The sequence below is a fragment of the Haliotis rufescens genome, unplaced genomic scaffold (genome assembly GCF_023055435.1).
Source record: "Haliotis rufescens isolate VD_foot unplaced genomic scaffold, xgHalRufe1.0.p SCAF_16, whole genome shotgun sequence".
Classification (NCBI taxonomy): domain Eukaryota; kingdom Metazoa; phylum Mollusca; class Gastropoda; order Lepetellida; family Haliotidae; genus Haliotis; species Haliotis rufescens.
The window spans coordinates 17583307-17601252 of NW_025963846.1; positions in this window are offsets into that span (position 1 = coordinate 17583307).

Here is a 17946-nt window from a genome sequence, read left to right on the forward strand (position 1 = left end):
ATATTTAAGTTTACAAACGAACAAAGTGTAGAGATATTTGAATATATTTCCAACACTATTTATAGTAGTGATTATATGATATTTATACTTAGTGTATAATCAGGGGCGGTCGGGTAGCCTAGTGGTTAAAGCGTTCGCTCGTCACGCCGAAGACCCGGGTTCGATTCCCGACATGGGTACAATGTGTGAAGCCCATTTCTGGTGTCCCCCGCCGTGATATTGCTGGAATATTGCTAAAAGCGGCGTAAAACCATACTCACTCAGTCAGTAGTGTATAATCTATGTTTACACTGTCAGTCACCAGTGTGGATCTATAAATATATAATTATTGTAGAATTATTCATTCAGACGGAGGGGGCACGGGTGGCCCAGTCGTCTAAGGCGCCGCGATTCGCTGTGCAGAGTTGCGTCCCTTGGCCACGCCAGAAACCTATGATTGTGGGTTCGAAACCCGGTTCGCCCCAATTATGTTTCTAGGTTTGTCAGCACCATACCCGTGCTCGTGGGTTTCACCGAAGTGGTAAACGTCTGAAACCTGCATCACTTCGGGCTTTCCTCCCACATAAAGCTGACACGCCGTGATATAACTTGAATACTGTTAAAAGCGGCGTTAAACCCAACTCACTCACTCACTCACTCATTCAGATGGAAGGCACGTACGAACAAACAAATCAGAAAACATATGACGAATAAACATATAATGGTTACCGAACGAAATGAAAAGCCAAGGAAGTAAACGCAAACAAGGGATATGTAAACGTTTCGTTAAAAGATTTAACCTATAGCAGTGGATTCTGTAAAAGAATCGCCACGATGAAACGACAATCAGCCCGTTATAACTGCAAAACTGCTTTGGCAGAGGTAAGCATAGCCTTGCTCCAAGGCTGTACTGGAAGATAAGTCCATGGGTGTGTAGCAATTCAATGTTCCAAATAGGCAAGTCTAAGGAAGCCAATCTCTTATAGTGACAACTTGTTCTTATTATTTATATAATCTAGAAATTATGATATGAGCTAATAATTATTCCCTTAGAGACTTGTGCAAGTCTACTGTAAGCACTTTTCCACCAGTATGTCAGTAACAAGATCACTGTGTTCTCCGGTCAAGACGAGTGTATATTACATGAACGCCAACAACAAACCACTTATCTATGTGCCAAGGTCATGGTGAAACCTGAACTTAAGAATACCTCATGCATGTTCTGTCCCTGACAAAGCAGGACAGCCTTGCCCTAATTAAGACGTGTTCTATGTACAGGGCATGGGGACGTGGATATATAGCTTGATCTTCAAGACTCGTTCTATCTGCACGACAGGGTGCACGGGCATGCATGGGCATAGCTTGACCAGTGGTCGGTATTATTAATATCGAAAACTTCCGGTGGACTTTTGTGCTTGAAAAGTATTATCTCTGAGACTCTGATTAAAGGAAATGATTGTGATTATATCCAAGTCTAATTTATCAGTGCCCCGGAAATGAACACAATATCTGCATACAATGTCTAAATAATTGTTAGAAATACGCATATCACTTTCTTGTCGTGATATAGATGTTATTAAGCAAGATTGTAAGCCTCTATTGTAAGTGTATACAAGGCCATGAAACAATCAGTCATGAAAAGCGTTAATATTAATATTCATTAATATTCGCCTTTGATCACAATAAACATATACACACATAAAACCCTTTGAACAAATGTTTAAGTACAAACCTTTGTGTTTATGTAACCCGCTTTCAACGGAAATTGAAACAAAATTGTTATCTGCCCTACACATGCTTTCCGGGATCGTGACAGCTTCAAACAAAATCGAAAATTAAATAAATTTGTAACTGACAGAGAAAGATTCATAATTCAAGTTCTTAAATCAACATTAAATTCATACGATAAATGTTAACAAGAAATGATAATACTACAACATGGTTACATTCGGGATATAGGAGTATTGAGTGTGAGATCTGATAAGCCCTGTGCTGCTCTGTGTATTGTTGAGGGAATGTTATATGTGTTTAAGCTGGTCACGACTCATGGCTATATTTCATACAGACGTCGGCACCATGTCACTGTTTGTCCCACTTATGAAGGTTTTACCCGCGTAAATAATGCAATTTAACACCCTCGACGGCTTTGTGCCTTAAAACCCCACAATCGTGCACAACACTTTGCCGATCAATTGACTATTGTGGTAACTGTATGTTTGTTTCACGTGACCAATCAGTCCTCATGCTGCGTGCCGGGACTACTTTCTTACCAACCTTTGACCTCAACCGAGCGCCATGGTATGGAAGGGAGAGAGGATAGCTGTTGGTATACATGGGGCTAGACAGCAGGGACAGAAGTATTGAAACACGTCTCGAGCTGTTTTGAGTTGCTCAACGTCGTCTTTGTGCTGAGCATTTAAATAATCGTTTAGGTGCTTTGTACGTCGGCTTTATTCAATGCTAACGAATGCACCCTCCTGTCGAAATGGAATGTTTGTTAACGATTTCTGATTGCAAAATGTAAATATGAACCAGAACGGGATAGTTGGATTGAATACATACATATTTTATATCTCATCGCGCGTAGACTAAAAACACTATACTAGATGTATTTACGTTGAATTAAATTATGACCAAATCGTATATTTCCACGTCGAACAATGTTTTAGAAATTCAAGTTTGCTAAAAAAAACTATTAAAAAAAACAAAAAAACATTTAAAACCACCGAAGCCTAAATACTACATATTTTAAAATAGAAATTTCCATTGGGGTTAATTGTAAACATTGGTGTTGTCTTTAGATGTAAGCACGGCCTAATAGCATCTTGGAAATGTCAAAGAGTCAAAATCGAAGTCTGTTCTTCAATTGCAAAAGCTCAGTGTGTTATTTCTGTCTGGGGTGGTTGTTTATTCCACCCACAGTCATGGCGTCTGATCTCAGTCATTCTGGTCGTTATTCGGCGTGCTGGTTGCGATGTAAGGCTCGTTACCTGCGCGTTAACCCGTCCTGCACGAAAGTTGAAACATGGTTGATCTTTGATTTGCAAGACACGGCGCCAGTTTATCGAGAAATGAAGGATATCTTGCGTGATAATGATCCAATCTCTTTCGATTCTAACATTATTTGCAATTTTACATACGTTTTTCCTGCAGGGAACTAGTCAGACTATCCTACCTGCCGTGGGCCCGTGTTTACAGTATTCATACATGGTATGGATCTGCGTGCACACTATTTACGCAGGGTGTGGATCTGTGTTGACTCTATCACTAAGCAGTGTGGATCTATGCTCACACCATCACTCACGGATGTGGATCTATGCTCACACTATCACTCACTGATGTGGATCTATGCTCACACTATCACTCACGGATGTGGATCTATGCTCACACTATCACTCACTGATGTGGATCTATGCTCACACTATCACTCACTGATGTGGATCTATGCTCACACTATCACTCACTGATGTTGATCTATGCTCACACTATCACTCACGGATGTTGATCTATGCTCACACTATCACTCACTGGTGTGGATCTATGCTCACACTATCACTCACTGATGTGGATCTATGCTCACACTATCACTCACTGATGTGGATCTATGCTCACACTATCACTCAACAGTGTGGATCTATGCTCACACTATCACTCACTGATGTTGATCTATGTTCACACTATCACTCACTGATGTTGATCTATGTTCACACTATCACTCACTGATGTGGATCTAAGCTCACACCATCACTCACTGCTGTGGATCTAAGCTCACACCATCACTCACTGCTGTGGATCTAAGCTCACACCATCCATCACTGCTGTGGGTCTAAGCTCACACCATCACTCACTGCTGTGGATCTAATCTCACGCCATCACTCACTGATGTGGATCTAAGCTCACACCACCACTCACTGTTGTGGATCTATGCTCACACTATCACTCACTAATGTTGATCTATGCTCACGATATCACTCACTGATGTGGATCTATGCTCACACTATCACTCACTGATGTGGATCTATGCTCACGATATCACTCACTGATGTTGATCTATGCACTCGATATCACTCACTGATGTGGATCTATGCTCACACTATTACTCACTGATGTTGATCTATGCTCACACTATCACTCACTGATGTTGATCTATGCACACACTATCACTCACTGATGTTGATCAATGCTAACATTAGCATTCACCTAATTTGATCTATGCTCACACTATCACTCACTGATGTGGATCTATGCTCCCACTATCACTCACGGATGTGGATCTATGCTCACACTATCACCCACTGTTGTGGATCTATGCTAACATTATCTAAGCTCACACCATCCATCACTGCTGTGGATCTAAGCTTACACCATCACTCACTGCTGTGGATCTAATCTCACACCATCACTCACTGTTGTGGATCTAAGCTCACACCACCACTCACTGTTGTGAATCTAAGCTCACACTATCACTCACTGATGTGGATCTATGCTCACACTATCACTCACTGCTGTGGATCTAAGCTCACACTATCACTCACTGCTGTGGATCTATGCTCACACTATCACTCACTGATGTTGATCTATGCTCACGATATCACTCACTGCTGTGGATCTAAGCTCACACTATCACTCACTGCTGTGGATCTATGCTCACACTATCACTCACTGATGTTGATCTATGCTCACGATATCACTCACTGATTTTGATCTATGCTCACGATATCACTCACTGATGTGGATCTAAGCTCACACTATTACTCAGTGCTGCGGATCTATGCTCACACTATCACTTACTGATGTGGATCTATGCTCACACGATCACTCACTGCTGTGGATCTATGCTCACACTATCACTCACTGATGTTGTTCTATGCTCACGATATCACTCACTGATGTGGATCTATGCTCACACTATTACTCACTGATGTGGATCTATGCTCACACTATCACTCACTGATGTTGATCTATGCTCACACTATTACTCAGTGCTGCGGATCTATGCTCACACTATCACTCACTGATGTGGATCTATGCTCACACTATCACTCACTGATGTGGATCTATGCTCACACTATCACTCACTGATGTTGATCTATGCTCACGATATCACTCACTGATGTGCATCTATGCTCACACTATCACTCACTGATGTTGATCTATGCTCACACTATCACTCACTGATGTTGATCTATGCTCACACTATCACTCACTGATGTTGATCTATGCTCACACTATCACTCACTGATGTTGATCAATGCTAACATTAGCACTCACTGATGTTGATCTATGCTCACACTATCACTCACTGCTGTGGATCTATGCTCCCACTATCACTCACGGATGTGGATCTATGCTCATACTATCACCCACTGTTGTGGATCTATGCTAACATTATCACTCACGGATGTTGATCAATGCTCACATTATCACTCACTGATGTTGATCAATGCTCACATTATCACTCACTGCTGTGGATCTATGCTCACACTATCACTCACTGATGTTGATCTATGCTCACACTACCACTCACTGATGTGGATCTAAGCTCACACTATCACTCACTGCTATGGATCTAAGCTCACACCATCACTCACTGCTGTGGATCTAAGCTCACACCATCCATCACTGCTGTGGATCTAAGCTCACACTATCCATCACTGCTGTTGATCTAAGCTCACACAATCACTCACTGCTGTGGATCTAATCTCACACCATCACTCACTGTTGTGGATCTAAGCTCACACCACCACTCACTGTTGTGGATCTAAGCTCACACAATCACTCACTGCTGTGGATCTATGTTCACACTATCACTCACTGCTGTGGATCTATGTTCACACTATCACTCACTGATGTGGACCTAAGCTCACAATATAACTCAATGCTCACACAAGACTCAGAGATAAGACAATCTGACCCACTCAATCGGGGCGACTTTTCTGCCAGGACTTCTGTACTAACAGGGTTTCAACTGAAAACACTGCTTGCAGTTTCATTTCAAATTGAATGCAAAGCATTTAAATGCCTAACAAGATGACACCTGATATTAAAAATTATAGCTTGCAGCCAGTGAGACAGCGAATAGCACATAACCACTACATAGCAGCACTTTGCAGGACTGAGCTGTCGGCACCATTACAGCAACAATAGAATCCTAAGGTCGGCACCATTACAGCAACAATAGAATCCTAATGTCGGCACCATTACGGGCAACAATAGAATCCTAATGTCGGCACCATTACAGCAACCATAGAATCCTAATGTCGGCACCATGAAAGCAACACTGCATACCGAATGTCGGCACCGTTACAGCAACAATAGAATCCTAATGTCGGCACCATGACAGCAACAATAGAATCCTAATGTCGGCACCATTACAGCAACCATAGAATCCAAATGTCGGCACCATGAAAGCAACACTGCATACCGAATTTCGGCACAATTACAATAACAATAGAATCCTAATGTCGGCACCATTACAGCAACACTGCATACCGAATGTCGGCACCGTTACAGCAACAATAGAATCCTAATGTCGGCACCATTACGGGCAACAATAGAATCCTAATGTCGGCACCATTACAGCAACAATAGAATCCTAATGTTGGGACAATTACAGCAACAATAGAATCCTAATGTCGACACCATTACGGGCAACAATAGAATCCTAATGTCGGCATCATGACAGCAACAATAGAATCCTAATGTCGACACCATTACAGCAACAATGGAATCCTAATGTCGGCACCATTACAGCAACAATATAATCCTAATGTCGGCACCATTACAGCAACAATAGAATCCTAATGTCGACACCATTACATCAACACTGCATACCGAATGTCGGCACCATTGCAGCAACAATAGAATCCTAATGTCGGCACCATTACAGCAACAATAGAATCCTAATGTTGGCTCCATTACAGCAACACTGCATACCGAATGTCGGCACCGTTACAGCAACAATAGAATCCTAATGTCGGCACCATTACAGCAACAATAGAATTCTAATGTCGGCACCATTACAATAACAATAGAATCCTAATGTCGGCACCATTACAGCAACAATAGAATCCTAATGTCGACACCATTCCAGCAACAATAGAATCCTAATGTCGGCACCGTTCCTGCAACAATAGAATCCTAATGTCGGCACCATTACAGCAACAATAGAATCCTAATGTCGGCTCCATTCCAGCAACAGTACAGTCTAGTATTTCAGGTATAACACGACCTGCCAGCCTTCTTTAGGAGGGAGGAGTACCGGTATGGGGTGTAACAGCTACATGGACCCATGTGTTGGAGTGTGAAAGCATGGCAGTTTTGCCTGCAGGAACTGATTCACCCAGTGATATCTAAGGAAAATGGTCAATACACTGGCAAACATGTCAACCTGGCAATGCAAGTTTTCAAAAGAGTCTGCCTCTTGTCTCAGGCGCCGTGCTGCGTTCTGTGGAGTTGAACCCTTTTGTCCTACATTCACGCCGATCATGATCGTCAGTATCCCCGCTCTGTCCCCGTGCCTTAAACGTTAAGCAAGTCGAGTGCATAGCTTTATGGCATAGGTCAATATATACTGAACAACAAAAGTTCCTGTGACATTGAATAAGATTTAATGCAATGTTATGTTTTTTAACCAAATCTGAATCAATTTCGGTTTGCAACAGATAAAAGACTCCTGACTTCAGAAAAAGCGTGATTTCATAAAAAAAAAAACATGCCAAAATGTCAATTTACAAATCAATAGCGTGTGTGTCCACCTCTGGTTGCAATGCAGGCAACACATTTTCGTCCATGGAATGGACCAGGCGTCGCACAAAGTCCTGTGGGATATCTGTCCATATCTGCTGGAGAATGTTTCGAAGTTTCTGGAGTGTCTGTGGAACACGTGGTTGATGTCGAAGGCGCCGATCCATCTCATCCCACATGTGCTCGATTGCTGAGAGATCAGTGGAGTGAGCCGGCCAGGGGATGATATTCACGTTGTTTTGTTGAAGAGAATCCTGAACAAGTCGAGCAGTATGAGGCCGGGCGTTGTCATGTTGAAATGTAATGCCTGGGCCATGACGACGCAAAAACGGTAGAACAACAGGGCCGATGATCTCGTCGCGGTATCAAACGGGTCCTCTGTCTTGCTGTAATCCCACTCCATACCATAACGCTGCCGCCCCGAACCGATCTTCTTCCATGACACAATGATTGACGTAACGTCCCCCTCGACGTCGGTACACTCGAATCCGTCCATCGCTGTGGCTGAGGTGAAAACGAGACTCGTCAGTGAATAGAACTTGTCCCGACTGCATGGCCGTCTAGCGTAGACGCTGTCTGCACCACTGCAGACGTCCTTGGCGGTGGTTTCCTGTCAAAATCGGACGTCTGGCGGGTCTTCTGGCGACAATCCCTGCACATCTGAGGCGACGACATACGGTTTGTGAAGATATTCGTCGAAGGCCAGCGAAGCTTCTTGCAGTCACTGCAGTCACTCGATTTCGTAGGTGTGTTGTTCGAATCCAGTTGTCTTGTCGATTGGTGGTTACGCGTTGCCTGCCACTCCGAGGATGGTCTCTGACGGCATTCGTCTGTTGCCAACGTTGCCATAAACACCAAATGGTGTTTCTGTGGACGTTAAATTGTCTTGCAACATCACGTTGACTCGATTCTGCTTCAAGCATACCAATGGCTCGCAGACGCTCATTTTCGGACAGGCGTGGCATTTGGTAATGTTGAATAATTGCGTAATTTTGTTGTTTTTCTGAGTGGTTGTTGTCAACACGATGCTAAGCAATGCATATGGAATCCCGTTAACGCACATGCTTCGTGGGTAGTGAAATGCATGGGGCTTGCATAAACGTCAACTTTTGCATGGAATGCATGCTTTTCTGTAGCAGTTGCGTTTTTGTGACTTGATTCCATACATGTACTACAATATTGAAAACCAAACTGTACTTGTTTGAAAAAAACACTAAAATATTGGTGTCCCAGGAACTTTTGTTGTTGAGTATATACATGTCATACATGCACACAGACGCACGAAATTCGATACGCAAGGAATTCCGACATTAGCCCAGGCCTTAATGGGGGATCTGTCAGGCGACACGTCATGATGAATATGGTGTAACGTTTAATAAAGAACAACAAAGAATCAACATGCGGAGATCTCTATGTAATCTGCATTCATCTGTCTTTCTGACAGATATGTTTTGTATTCATGCCATGATTAGTGAGTTTAATTTTGAAACTTAGTGAACCACTACTTATAGTGGTATTCGTCCTGTGAAGTTGGATCTTATGCGTAATACCTGATTGTGCACATATCGTTTCCTTCCGATTATGCGGCGTTAATTGTCCGTATGAAACTTGTTGACGAACACTGTTCTAAAATATCATGTCTCAACAATGTTAACTTAGCATTTGAAGGTTGATTAGAAAATTTAAGTATCAGCCATAAAGTCGAATAATGTCTTGCAGTGAGGAATCATTGTTAAACCTGAGTTCTATTTTCAAATGGGTACAATATGTGAGGTGCATTTATGGTGTCAGCCTTCATGATATGAAAAGTGGCTTGAAGCCAACAGCGGCGAAAAATTCAACTCACTCAGTCACGCCAACCTACTCACTCACCTTTAGCTAAACATTTATTCACTCACCCACTCACCCAAGCACTCACCTACCCACCTACCCACTCACTCATCCACTCACTCACTCACCCACACTCTCCATCTTCCGGCGTGCAATGACCCAACTACTGTGGACTAATCCCAAACCGACTCACTCCCTCACTCACTCACTCACTCGAGAAATGACCTGACAACGCCAACCTACTTACTCACTTTTAGCCAAACATTTACTCACTCACCCACTCACTCACCCACTCACTCACCCAAGCACTCACCTACCCACCTACCAACTCACTCATTCACTCACTCACTCACCCACACTCGCCATCTTCCGGCGTGCAATGACCCAACTACTGTGCACTAATCCCAAACCGACTCACTCACTCACTTACTCGAGAAATGACCTGACAACGCCAACCTACTTACTCACTTTGAGCTAAACATTTACTCACTCACCCACTCACTAACCTACCCACCTACCCACCTACCCACTCACTCATTCACTCACTCACCCACACACACCATCGTCCGGCGTGCAATGACCCAACTACTGTGGACTAATCCAAAACCGACTCACTCACTCACTCACTCACTCACTCGAGACATGACCTGACAACCGTGGACTTATCCTTCCCTTGGAAGACCTGCTATTTATCCATTGATTTCACAACACAGCCCGACCGTTCAGTACGTTACAATTGCCGATACAATTACACGATACTCAAGCATGTTTTAAATTAAATTCAAGTAGGTTCATAAGATGCAATCCCGACCTGAATTCAATCAGCACCTCTGATGATCAGGTCCACTGAACCCGAGACGTGCTGACTGAATTCCGAGCACTTAGATACGAGGGGGATGTTCAGGCGCTGGCCGCCGCTTGCTGACTTATATGAAGACAAGCACTAGACATAGCTGCAGTATGGCATGCAGACATGGGAATCAGGCGGGGGGATTAGATTGTAGACTGATTACCGCTACATCAATATTTCGCAATTTGTTGATAAGCCGCCAACTGTACGTAAAGGTCAGATGTTAACGGCGGGTCAAGTCGCCATCCTCGATAAATTGACAGGTTTATAACCTGCTTTATTGCCCGAGATCGTTCAGTAAAAGGGAGTCCGAGTGGGGAATTAATTTGTAAAGCGGCGTTGCATTTACAACTCGACTTCGATGAATATGGTGTCAAGATTGGCTATTTTCCTGCGCCGGGCGTTCTGTGATATAATGACGGTATATCCTCTTTGTATTCAGCTGAAGATCAGTGTGTCGTTGCCTCTCACTGTGATGCATGTGAACATTGGATGGATGACCTTCCCGTCGCTTATAATGATGAGCCATAAATACTGCATGTCATCTATAGCACTTTTTATTAATTAAGTTCACAAATACTTTACTGGAACTGCTAGTGGGGGGAGGTTTCTTTAATGTGTAGGGCCTGTCCACACATTTGGGTTTGACATTGGGGGTCAAGTCGAAGACGAACACAGACATTTGCTGCCTAGCCTCCAAGTCTTTACTCCACATAAACTCTGCCCTTAAACACCTAGACAGCGGTCCTTACTCCACCTGAACACTGCCCTTAAACACCTAGACAGCGGTCCTTACTCCACCTAAACACTGCCCTTAAACGCCAAGACAGCGGTCCTTACTCCACCTAAACACTGCCCTTAAACACCAAGACAGCGGTCCTTACTCCACCTAAACACTGCCCTTAAACACCAAGACAGCGGTCCTTACTCCACCTAAACACTGCCCTTAAACACCTGGACAGCGGTCCTTACGCCACCTAAACTGCCCTTTAACACCTAGACAGCGGTCCTTACTCCACCTAAACTGCCCTTTAACACCTAGACAGCGGTCCTTACTCCACCTAAACGCTGCCCTTAAACACCTGGACAGCGGTCCGGAATAGATCTCTACATCTGGACACTACTCATTAAACAAACCAGGACACTGTCCCGTCAATAAATCCGGACAATAACCATTTATAACCATTGACAGAGACTTCAATGGCCCTTTAAATGACGTCATCGCAGACCCTTTCAGAGATATCGGTCTTTTCCGAAACTTGGACAATGTCCCTTAACTAGTCGTGGACATCGAGCATTTCAGAAACATGGACAATGATAGGTTCGGGAACATGAACAACTGTCGTTTATTAGACGTCAACAGAGGCCATTTAGGATACATAGGCAGCGATCCTTTCAGAAACACCGAACGTTCAAATACACGTGGACAACGACCCTTACAGAATACAAAATCAATAATAATACACAAGGACGTATAGGACTTTAAGAGACATGGACACAGTCCCTATAATGGACGAGGACATCGGTCCTTTTATACCCCCATTCCCCACGCCCACGTCTATCCTCCTCTCCGGAATATCCAGGACAGTCTCACGTGTTTATCACCGCGGTTAGACTGGCTAAATGAATGTTCCCAACCAATCCATCGGCATCCAAATTTCATCGACAAGCATTTCTTGAGATAAGGACCATTTATTGCTATATCGTTAGGATATATGATGCAGGCATTGGAAGACATTATCTGGGAAATAGTCGTTGCAGTCTTGTCTATCATAATTACTACGTCTATATTGAACCAGACATGCAGATAGAGTTTTGTGTTTGGTGAAATGTTAACGATCGGTCTCTCTGAGATGCACTTTATAAATAATGGAGTTTATACGTCTTACGCAAAGTTCGACGGGCGGTGTCCGGTGTCGCTATCTCTATCAAACAACGATGACGTTGCAGTGCCGTATGTATTGCAGAGAACGAGCGAAAGCACTCGACACACCTAAGTCACTGAGAGGAATCTTAATTGGAACTAGTTTTGAACTAGTTTATTGGGTTTAACCAGTATGTATTTCAGTTTTATCACGGTGTGAGTCGTTCACCGCTTCGGTGAAGCAAGAGCATGGCGCTGATAAACCAAGGACGGACCGATAACTACCGGATCCCGACACGGCTGATGGACGCAGCACAGCTATCCATGTCTCCCTTTCAGATGAAGAGTTTACACCTTGACACCTGACCTGAATACACCTTACTACGGTCCCTAACCTTGACAGTGGACCAAAATACATCTCTACATCGGTCCTTAATACACCTGGACGTTGCACATTTAACACCTGGACATTGCCCCTGTAAACACCTTGACGCCGGTCCTTAATACACCTTACCTCTATCCCTTACCTGAACAATGGACCAGAATACATCTCTACATCGGTCTTTAATACACCTGGACACTTGACCTCAATACACCTTACCACGACCCCTTACCTGAACAATGGACCAGAATTCATCTCTACATCGGTCTTTAATACACCTGGACACCTGACCTCAATACACCTTACCACGACCCCTTACCTGAACAATGGACCAGAATACATCTCTACATCGGTCTTTAATACACCTGGACACATGACCTAAATACACCTTACCACGGCCCCTTACCTTGACAATGGAGCAGAATACATCTCTACAGCGGTCCTTAATACACTTTAAATACCTTGACGCCGATCTTTAATACACCCTAACACTGCACATTTAACACCTGGACAGACCCCTGGAATGGATATCGACATCCGGACACTACTCATTTAGTAATTGGACACCGTCTTTTCGAAAAATCTGGACAATAACCCTTGATAAACATTGTCAGATGCTACATTACATATGGATGCTACTTCTTAATACCACCTGGAACCACTTCTTAGATACACCTGGACATCACCTCTTAATACACCTTGATATCGGCCCTTTAAAACACTTCATCGCGTGCTCTTTCCGAGATATTCTCTTTTCCGAAACTTGGACACTGTCCCTGAAATGGACATGAACATTAGTACTCATGGAAATGAAAAAAACCTGTTTTGCTGGATTTAATAATCGACACAAAGCATTAAGTAGATGTAAACGAAATAACAAAACAACTGGAAAAGTATTAGTCTGGATTTGCTAGTTATATCTCAGTGCTCAATACAAAATGTACTTTACAGGAGGTAATTTGTAGGCACTTTCAACATTCAAAAATAAAACTAAGTCCAAATTGACATGGCAGAAACAGGCTATAGGCATTATGCAAATTAGCCTGGAAAAAAGTTATCAAAACAACAATAAAAATAACAGCTATGTTTATGTACATAATAATAATGACATGGTAAGTTGTTGTTTGAGATGGGAATAGTTACTTTTACGTTCTGATATTTTGACGATGATTCACTATCCCACAATGCCACTCACAAATCACTAACCACTGACAAACCACATGCACGTGGGTTTCAATCACCTATTTTCACCTGTCGTCAAGGTGTCATAGGTCATGGACATTCACCTTGATCTACTAACACCTGGTTATGCTCAGTTTCACAATAGTCTGTTTTGTTCATATTTTTACACACTTTTTCGTGTACAAAGACATAAAAAACTTTGATACGCTGTATTTGTGCCAAGGCCCAATTAGTACTAATTGAGTTGTTTGAATATTTATATATTTTGTATATTAACTGCATTCATTTAAAATCTGAGATCGAAAAAACAGGGTTTTTTTCATTTCCGTGAGTACTTTAGGATTACGTTTGGTCTCAAAGATATGAATGTCACCACACTTTCATGCGTTAAAGTGCCCATAGATGTCAAGATCGTGTTAATGGTTGTGTTTATTGACGGCTGGTACATCGTGGCAAGTCTAGTCGGCCTGTGGTTGACCTCAGTCGCCTGTCTGCCGGCATGAGGGAGTGATAGGACTCGTATAAACAGCGGGTTCACCTGCTAACCTGATCATATATATGGAAGGCCAATCGACCTCCGAGCAATCAATATCTGACCGTGTCGAACCTGTGTCCGCAATTCCCCAAATAGGCAACTCCTGTGAACGACGTATGTGTTATATGCGTAACACCTCTTCCGAGAAGTTTCAGTTGATCTGCGTTCCTGGGTTTAGGGGGACACAGTGAGTGAGTGAGTGAGTTTGGTTTGGTTTGGTGAGTATTCCAGTTATATCGCGGCGTGTCAGCTTAATGTGGGAGGAAATCCCGAAGTGATGCAGGTCTCAGACGTTTACCACTTCCGTGAAACCCACGAGCACGGGTATGGTGCTGACAAACCTAGAAACATAATCGGGGCGAACCGGGATTCGAACCCACAATCATAGGTTTCTGGCGTGCCCAAGGGACGCAACTCTGCACAGCGAATCGCGGCGCCTTAGACGACTGGGCCACCCTCGCCCCCCACAGGTAGCCCTAAGTCTTAGGTGACGCAGTTCACTGGGCAGAATTGCGCCCCTTAGATGTTCCAGAAATCTATGATCGTGGTTCGAATCCCTTATTGCCTTGATTATGTTTCTAGGTTTTCCAGCACAGAAATAGTGCTTCTGTGTTGACCAAATGGTAAACGTGGAAGATCCTCACCACTTCGGGTTTTCCCCCCACATTAAGCTGGCACGTCTTGGTGTGAGTGAAATACTGTTCAAAGCGGCGCTAACCCAAACTCACTCACTGATAGCTTTTACGTCATAGTCAACACTGTTCCGGATAGGCAATGGTTGAGAGTGTACTGAATGATCCACGCTGCGGTTCATGACGACACCCGATCAGCCCTGGGCCCGATCAGCAAGGGTCCCCATCAGCATGGGTCCCGATCAGCCCGGGTCCCGATCAGCCCGGGTCCCGATCAGCCTTGGTCCCGATCAGCCTGGGTCCCGATCAGCCCGGGGCCCGATCAGCCCGGGTCCCGATCAGCCTGGGGCCCGATCAGCCTGGGTCCCGATCAGCCTGGGTCCCGATCCACAAAGCGTTCGCAGCGTCACGACCTATCGTAACTATATTCTTTTCCGTAGGATTACGAATGTCGTAGTGCTACGAACGCTTTGTGGACCGGCACCCTGGCCAAAACATTAAAACCTTCCTCTTGTGTACTCTTTATACAAAAACTATAAAGAAATATACACTTGTGTACACGAACTATACATATATGTGACGGGGTGAGGTGGGTTTAGAGAAACTGTATTTCAGTTGTATAAACACCAGGCAGCTGAATGTGTTTGACCAGTGGTAGGCTGCTGACGAACCAGGGATCATTTTCGTAACGAATCTTGATTACGAAAAAACGACTATCGGATCCCAAAACGGCTAAGGGACACAACTCTCCACTGCGAGTTGCTGCGCATTGGACCTCCTGGTCGTGAAAAAGGAACACTGGTTGCATTGTTCCTCCAGTACTGGTTTACATCATGTGGTGCACAGAAGCAACGGTGAAATGGTAGACATTTTGTGCAGTTACAAAACATGTCATTACATAATCGATTTCGTTTTCTGTAGTTCGAAATGTGTATATCACTTTGTGAACAAATTCAAATGCGTTTCTTCAGAGAATTGATTCTGAATACAAGTTATTAACGACTACTTTATGTAGAAATAGACAGTTAGCGGTGCTTAACGTTTTTATTCATCATCCATATCTCCAGAGTAAGTTGAGTTCGCGAGCACAACGGGAATGGACCTAGGGGTTTGCGCAGGTTTACCTAAATGCGAGCCCCGGAGATAGAGAGGATGCTCACTATTACGTTATTGGATTCTAATCCGTTGATCACATACGGAAACTGCCAGTTTTACATCAAGTAAAGTACACCACAAGTACGGAAACGCCTGTGTGCGAATTTTGACTGGAAGGAAGACCTCGTCAGAGGCTCGTCACAAACCTGAGATCTCCAAAACTCACTTGGAGTCATTATTCATTAGCAAATCAAAACGTTAGTCGTGAGTGCAGCATTAGCTTTATAAACATTCTCGCAGACGACACGAAGTAGTCAGCAGACGACAGTTATCTCAATTAGTGTGCTTCGTGCTTTCGCTGAGAAATGAACAGATACAAAGAATAAGACGGCAATAGAATAGCAAGGAGAGGTCTGTGTGGGTGTTTTCACTGTGTCGCCATTTGTACGGGTTGGAGGACATCAAGTGTACGTTGTTGGGGCTGCAGAGGACGGCAGAAAGAACCTTGTAGATGTCTCACAACATTCTGACTCTTCACAATTAGATGTTCCCAGTGTTAGCAATAGTATTGTGGTGGCGGTAGGGTAGCCTAGTGGTTAGAGCGTTTGCTTGTCAAGCCGAAGGCTCGGGTTCGAGTCCCGAACGAGTGCAATATGTTCTGTTGTTCCCCGTCATGATATGGCTGGTATAATTCTAAAAGCGGTCTAAAACCTAGTCCTGCACCTAGACTGTAGAATATATCTATTTTATGAAAATAAAACCACTATATATAGTTCTTATTCGCTCATGAACATATTTTGATTTGACTGCGATTTTAGCTAACTCAAAACGAAGCCAGGGTCGCGAATGGGCCCAGGGTATATATCAGAATAGACTGGAGTTGTAGTTTATACCCTGGATGGTGGAGATGTTACGTTTACAAGATATTTAAAGCAGTCAATCAAAATAGACCGAAGCTCTGTCTTATTCGCTTTCACTTATTATCAAATAGAACTATTTGAAATGAATAATTATTTTCGAAACTGAACTCACAATCATAAGAAACAGTATTACTTACTTTACCAAAAGTCGAGGGGGCACGGGTGGCCTAGTCGTCTAAGGCGCCGCGATTCGCTTTACAGAGTTGCGTCCCTTGGGCACGCCAGAAACCTATGATTGTGGGTTCGAAATCCGGTTCGCCCCGATTATGTTTCTAGGTTTGTCAGCACCATACCCGTGCTCGTGGGTTTCACCGAAGTGTTAAACGTCCGAGACCTGCATCACTTCGGGCTTTCCTCCCACATTAAGCTGACACGCCGCCATATAACTGTTCAAAGCGGCGTTAAACACAACTCAATCCTCAAAGTCGATGCTTACCTTTTTCACAAATCATCAGTTTTAAAAAATCGTTTATCTTCGATCTTCGTATCTTGAGAGCTAGGGAAGCAACATCCAGGGCTAAAATCAAATTACTTCGGTCCATTGTCTACACCGACCTAAATTGTCGGTACCCTTCCGGTTGAGACGATCTATTTTGTATCTACTGACAAATGGCATTAGTCTGAACAAACTGACTACAGTGAATGCCTCTACCACGGCAATAAACAACATAGCATTACCTTTCAAACGAAGGTCACGTTACTATTGACGAATAACAGAGTTCCCACTTCCGACGCTTTATCTAAGTTCTTGTTTCAGTTAATGGGTTTACCACCGCAAGAAACATATCAATCATATAGAGACAGATCACATTGTAGGGTCCTCCATTGTTCTCCGTGATTCTCAGATTTCCACGAAAGCCACTCTCGTGAAGGAATGAGTTAGTCTGGTTTTTATACCGATTTAACAATTGCCCATACATATTAATATGGG